General features: G+C 40.6%; 1 non-coding gene across 1 annotated transcript; it reads left to right on the top strand.

Annotated features, from left to right (window-relative positions):
- The first annotated feature begins 383 nt into the window (after positions 1-383).
- Positions 384-455, top strand: TRNAW-CCA (transfer RNA tryptophan (anticodon CCA)). The gene has a single exon. It is a non-coding gene; the product is annotated as a tRNA-Trp (tRNA).
- Positions 456-7,317: the final 6,862 nt, after the last annotated feature.

Here is a 7,317-nt window from a genome sequence, read left to right as displayed (position 1 = left end):
CTTTTCCCACACCTACTCATATACTTTAATTTCTCTCTTCTACTCCTCTCTTTCAACATTTTCAGCATACTTTTTTGTTCCCCTTTCTCTTAGTGCCACAAAATAACAGATTCACAGAAACATTTAGATTGGAAAAGACACACCACCCCCCACTGTGGTTGAGTGCCTTTTCACTCCTGAGGTATTCTCTTTCTGTTATATTCCTCCCGGTTTGCATAAAATAGTGAAATTGTTATAGTTGCCCAAATACTGCACATTACCATTGTAAATATATTCTAACCATACATTGAACCTTTTAATACATTTTGGCAATTTCATATTAATAAAGGTTATTAATATTTTGATCAATATTTCTGTCTAATTTAAAATTTGCTGCCAGCTCTGACCTCGTGGCGCAATGGTAGCGCGTCTGACTCCAGATCAGAAGGCTGTGTGTTCAAATCACACCGGGGTCAAGGTGCCTCACCTCTGTGGGCTGGTACTCTGAGGTGCCTGCAGCATGGGTTCTTGGTTCAGGCCCCTCAGTTTAGTAAAGATGTTGACTTGCTGGAACGTGTCCAGAGAAAGGCAACAAAGTTGGTGAGAGGTTTATGGAGCATAAACCCTATGAGGAGAGGCTAAGGGAGCTGGGGTTGCTTAGCCTGGAGAAGAGGAGGCTCAGGGGAGACCTTATTGCTGTCTACAACTGCCTGAAGGGATGTTGTAGACAGACGGGGGCTGGTCTCTTCTTCCAGGCAACCAGCACAAGAGGACAGAGTCTCAAGCTACACCAGGGGAGGTTTAGACTGGATGTTAGGAACGAATTTTTCATAGAGATACTGATTGCCCATTGGAATGAACTGCCCAGGGAGGTGGTGGAGTCAACATCATTGGAGGTGTTTAGGAGGAGACTTGATGGGGTGCTTGGTGCCATGGTTTAGGTGGTGTTGGATGATAGGTTGGACGCGATGATCTTGAAGGTCTCTTCCAACCTGGTTTGTTCTATTCTATTCTATTCTATTCTATTCTATAGTAAAATAAAATAAAATAAAATAAAATAAAGAAAAATTCCATATCTTTTAACAGTTGCTCTTCATAAGATTCATTCTCTAGGCTCGTCACCAGATCTGTTGCCTTCTTCACTTGCTCCAGCCCCTCAGCATCTCTCTTGCATTGTGGTGCCCAAAACTGAACTCAATACTCTAAGTACAAGGGGACAATCACCTCCCTACTCCTTCTAGAAACAGCATTTCTAATACAAGCCAGGTTGTCATTGGCTTTATTGGCCACCTGGGCACACTGCTTGCTCACATTCAGTAGTTTGTTGATTAGAACCCCCAGGCCCCTTTCTGCCAGACAGCTTTCCAGCAACGCTTCCCCAAGCCTGTAGTGTTGCTTGGGGTTGTTATGACCCAAGTGCAGGGCCTAGCATTTGGCCTTGTTGAAGCTCATTCCATTAACATTGGCCAATTGATCCGATCTATCCAAGTCCCTCTGTAGAGCCTCCCTACCCTGGTGCAGACCATCACTCCCACCTGACCTGGTGTCATCTGTGAACTTACTGATGACACACTCTATGTCTTCATCAAGGTCATCAATAAAGATGTTAAACAGAAGTGGTCCTAACTCTGAGCCCTGAGGAACATCACTTGTGATCAGCCACCAGCTGTATTTAACTCCATTGACCACCACTCTTTGGGCCCTTTCTCCCAGCCAGTGCTTTATCCAGCAGAGTGTGTGCTCATCTAAGCCATGAGCAGCCAGTTTGTCCATGAGAATTCTGTGGGAAACAGTGTCAAAGGTTTTTTGACAGGCTAGGTAGAAAATATCCACAGCCTTTCTTCATCCAGCAGTTTGGGTCATCTTGTCATAGAAGGAGATTAGGTTGGTCAGGCAGGACCTGCCCTTCATACACCCGTGCTGACTGGGCCTGATGTCCTGGTTGTGCTTTATATGGCATGTAATAGCACTTGTGATGGCCTGCTCCATGACCTTCTGTCATGGTAGGGCCAAACGGGCCCAGCAGAAACCCAGACATGTCCTGAAATATCTATACATGGACCCCCTCTCCTCCCCTTCCCTCCTGCAGGAGTCGGGATAATGTGGGAAAAGGGACAAAACGACAGGCCCCAACATGTCTGGTAAACAAATCTCTTTCTGGGGTAAGAGCACATGTACTGGCCACTGCTTCTCCCAGACCAGGCCTATGTTTCTGCCTTTTATGGCCACAGCCTGGCAGAGTCCCTTTTCACTGGGTAACTGCTGGCTTCAGTTGCCCTATTGGCCCAACTGAATCTCGGGCAAGTGATAAATACAGGCTGATTAATATTCATCTTGCCTTGCCTGCTTGGACCTGGCTTGTCTGGATTACATTCCCTTGACTCAAGCTGCCTGGTCCAAAACCTGGGGTAGAAGCCATGAGCCCTATTCACTGCAAACTAGAGGAGCCATGAGCCGTAGGATCCAAGCCTCACTTCCCCTTGAAGCTAGAATTTTGCTGTGCCCCAGGAAGACGTAAGAGCTCTTTGCGAGAAGCATTGTACAGCCCACTGTCCTGCTGGAGCCAGACCAGCCGTCGAAGACTACATGGCATTCCTGCTAGCAACCAGCTGTGCTTGACACAGAAGAGTGCCCCAAAAAACCTCAACAGCTAATACAGCAGCAGCACCCCCCTATTTGGGGTACAACCCTCTGTGAGTAATTAATTCATTGCCTCCTTGGCTTAACAGTCAATTCTCTCTCTGCCTTGGTCAAGCACCATTTTGCACCAAGGGATTCTCTCCTCAGTTATTCCTTCTGGTTTGCTTAAAATTGATAAAATTGTTATATTGCCTTAATATTGTACATTCCCACTGTAAGTATATATTCCAGCTGTACATCAACCCTATTTGATACGTTTGGGGCAAATTTTCATATTAATAAAACATTATTAATATTTTTATTAATATTAATATTTGCCATGTTGTTAATTTTGAATCTTAATAAATTCTATAACACACACACACACCTGGTACCAAGGTCAGCTAAAGCCACAGAGCCTGTGAAAGAAGGATTACAGAGCTGTATGCCAAAGAGTGATCAGAGAGCTGCAGAAGGCAGGGGTGGACTGCCAGCACATGACGTTAGAATTAGGATGGAAGTGGGGAAGGATTTTTTTAGGGTTTCTATCTGGCAAGAACTTGTTAGAAAACAATGGCTCACTGAGAAAAAACAAAACAGAACAAAACAAAACAAACAAACAAACACAAAGCCCAACATAATTCTGACTTTCACTGCATTTATCCTATCAAGAAAAGTGCTAGAGCACTGAAAGAGCTGATCGCAATAATGCCAGATAATCGTTACAGAGAATGCACTGGAAAAATCAAATCATGCAAGCACATCTCCCACTCACCCTTAACAAGTGAGTTTGTCACCTGCTTTTTTGCAATTATAGGCCATTGTGATCCATAGTTCAGTTCCTTGGGGGTAGATTGCAGCTAAAAACATCCAACCCTTTTTCCTTCTCTTTTCTTCCTCTTGCTTTCAGGAACAAGAACTAGAGTACTAAGCCTAGATGTGTCATATCCACATATTCTTAAGTGGGTAGACAACCCTGCCACCATCCTCCTTCTGCTGCCACCATCCTGAGTGAGTAGTCCTTCAGGTCCTTTATCCCACAGTCCCTCACAGGTTTGGCACAGGTCAGTACGAACGGGGCTTATGCAATATTTTTAGTTAACTTACACATTTTGCCCCAAACCTCTGAAGCCTATAATATGTGTTGAGTATCCTACTTATTCTGCAGACTTACCAGAAAAATGGTGATAACATTTTATCTGTTCAATGAAGCTTGTCTGGCATCACATACCATCCAAACAAGCTTTTGAATTGAAGATGATACCATCGCACTTTTGACCTACTTACAGGTACAGATCCGAGTCTTATCTGCCAGATCCATCTGTGATTCCCGCTCCTGTATCTCTTTATATTTATGGTCGTGTGCTCCCTCTGCATTCCTCAGTGCACAATAAATCCCACCTACCAACCCCTTCGTCACCTCTGCCTCAAAAAGGATTGCTTCAAGGTCAAGCACTTGCTTTGTAATGTACAGTTTAATCTGATTTGTAGAGGCGAAGCTTTGAAATTTTTGAAATAAGACTATGGTAAAGTAAAGTTGCAAATGAAACCGTGACAGTAAGCTGGAGTACTTCCCTCTCCAAAGAGTTCGAGCAGAGGGCACAGTGCCATGTGAAGCCATAAGAGCTGGAATTATGTTATTTATTGCTCTACACATAATATCTGCCTCAAGTAGAAAAGAAAACAAATGCTGACAACAGAAAGCGATCAAACCCCCATCCACATAAATCAGCAGGAGAGAGGTGGAGGAGCAAACTCCAACCCAGTCCATCTGTAAATTAACACCAGCAAATACTGGAATTAGTACAGGCAGTTTTAGAAATGTTCATTGAAGAAACTAAGTGGACAAATGTAGGGTGGAAGCCTTAGAAGTATCAAGAAGTGACAAGTTGCAGGTTATAAAAATGGTCTGTAACATTTTGCCAGTTTTCACTTGTGTTTGGCTGCTACGTAAGTGCTGCTCCACTGGTGAGATTGTGGCTATTCTGAAAGAGCATCAATGAAAACCACAGAGGAAATATTAACATGAAGATTCAAGATGCAAACACACAGGTGACCTATGCACAATGACTTTATGTACCTTCACTGTTAAGAGTAGATGCTTTATGTTTAAAATAGCAGTGTGGAATACAGCCTAATAAGAAGTACTGCTATGATATAGGTCAGTAAGATTTCAACAGTACTGCAAATATGAAAAATAGCCTCCAATTACAATTGTTACAAAATCCAAATATTTAAAAGCCTTTGGCCTGACCCTCTGAAGTTATGGGAATAGATCAAAAATCATGTTTTAATTAAATTTTTTTTTGTATTCTACTTACACTCCTTTTGAATCCTAAGAGAATCTCATTTTCAGCTTTTCTGTACAACGAAAACCTTTTTTTTCTTTTAATAAATGCTGCCATTTCTGATACTTACCTGACTCTAGGCGTCAACTTTTAAAATAACAAATAATTTCCAAAGATCAGGAGAAAGGGCATAAGAACACATCAGGACTCTGTTGAAAAGACTTCTTGAAACAGCTGAGATTCCAGTAAGCTCCACTTAGCATTAGCTAAATGGATTAAAAACTGTCAGTCAACTAAAGGTCTAGGAACGAATGCCCATACTCTGTGTGTGTGTGTATGTGTATAATTTTAATGAATAGTTCCAATGATAAATAACAGATTTCTCTATTTATAGAAAACTAGTGTTACAAGAATATCAGATTGTTCTATTACACCCCCACATGCCTACCCATTTTCTATATGGAAATGTGACAGTTACAAGAATTGTTGCTTTAAGATATTTGGAAACAACAAAAAGAAATGGATTTTTCTTGTTGCTAAAAAAAAAAAAAAAGCTCCATATTAGGGTTTTTTTTAACATTAATCTGGAACATGAGAATATTTGTTTAACTGGAGATAGAATTAAAAGGCTAAGGAGAGATCATTGATGAAAAGAAAGAGAAGATAAGAGAAAAGAAAGAAAGGAAAAGAAAAGAAAGGAAAAGAAAAGAAAAGAAAAGAAAAGAAAAGAAAAGAAAAGAAAAGAAAAGAAAAGAAAAGAAAAGAAAAGAAAAGAAAAGAAAAAAGAAAAGAAAAGAAAAGAAAAGAAAAGAAAAGAAGAGAAGAGAAAAGAAAAGAAAAGAAAAGAAGAGAAAAGAAAAGAGAAAAGAAAAGAAAAGAAAAAAGAAAAGAAAAAAGAAAAGAAAAAAGAAAAGAAAAGAAAAGAAAAGAAAAGAAAAGAAAAGAAAAGAAAAGAAAAGAAAAGAAAAGAAAAGAAAAGAAAAGAAAAGAAAAGAAAAGAAGAGAAAAGAAGAGAAGAGAAAAGAGAAAAGAAAAAAGAAAAGAAAAGAAAAGAAAAGAAAAGAAAAGAAAAGAAAAGAAAAGAAAAGAAAAGAAAAGAAGAGAAAAGAAGAGAAGAGAAGAGAAAAGAAAAAAGAAAAGAAAAGAAAAGAAAAGAAAAGAAAAGAAAAGAAAAGAAAAGAAAAGAAAAGAAAAGAAAAGAAAAGAAAAGAAAAGAAAAGAAAAGAAAAGAAAAGAAAAGAGAGAGAAAGGGAGGGAGGGGAGGGGAGGGGAGGGGAGGGGAGGGGAGGGGAGGGGAGGGGAGGGGAGGGGAGGGGAGGGGAGGGAAGGGAAGGGAAGGGAAGGGAAGGGAAGGGAAGGGAAGGGAAGGGAAGGGAAGGGAAGGGAAGGGAAGGGAAGGGAAGGGAAGGGAAGGGAAGGGAAGGGAAGGGAAGGGAAGGGAAGGGAAGGGAAGGGAAGGGAAGGGAAGGGAAGGGAAGGGAAGGGAAGGGAAGGGAAGGGAAGGGAAGGGAAGGGAAGGGAAGGGAAGGGAAGGGAAGGGAAGGGAAGGGAAGGGAAAGAGAAAATGTATGCAGAGTGCACTCAATTATTTTTTCTTTGGTCCTTTTAATTTCTACCTTCTGAGAAAAAAAACAACAACAAACAAACCAAAACCCCACAAAAAAAAAAAAAAAACAAAACCAAACCAAACCCCCAATAAGCAAAAAAAAAAAAGAGAAACTTTGAAGAAGGAAAATGGAGACAAATCAAATATCCTTGTTATTTTCAAGTTTTCTAGCTTTCCTCACCCATTTCACAATGTGTGTCATGGTATTTACCAATATGATAAAAAGGCACCTAAAAACTAGCATCGTACTGCCCAGAAGAGCTAGTATCAAAATATCATGTAAAATTCATGTGCTAGGAAAAATTCCATTCAGACTGAGTCACAGAGCCTCATGCTGTATTTGTAAAATTCTCAAACATGATATGAGAGCATTATTGCCTTCAGGCTTGTTATTTCATCCCCTGGACACACACAGAAGCATATCATCCTTTCATAGGATTGATCAGCAAATATCCTCCAGAGCAGTTAGATAAGAAGGCATTCCCTTCTGCTAGCTGTAGGTTTTTGCTGTGCTGCATTTATTACTGTGGTGTGAAAATCTCCCACTGAGTGCAATACCTTTAAACACTTCTCTGGGATTTTTTTGTTGTTGTTGTTTTGAGGAGCTCTGCCAAGTCTTGTATTGTGTTATTTACCTTGGAAAAGAATTGTTGCAGCATAATTTATTTTGGTCTGGGCAGAAATTAGCTATGGAAGAAGTTCTGAGACCTGCTTTCTCATTACCAGCAGGTCTTCCATCTGCTTAATTAGAAGTGCAAATATTTGGAAATCTGAAATCTTGCAGCCAGCCTCAGATAGCATTTCTTTGTTGCAAGATCTGAAAAG

Source organism: Dryobates pubescens, chromosome 6 (assembly GCF_014839835.1).
Source record: "Dryobates pubescens isolate bDryPub1 chromosome 6, bDryPub1.pri, whole genome shotgun sequence".
NCBI lineage: Eukaryota > Metazoa > Chordata > Aves > Piciformes > Picidae > Dryobates > Dryobates pubescens.
Note: the sequence above shows the minus strand (reverse complement) of the source record. Positions and strands in the feature narration are given on the sequence as shown.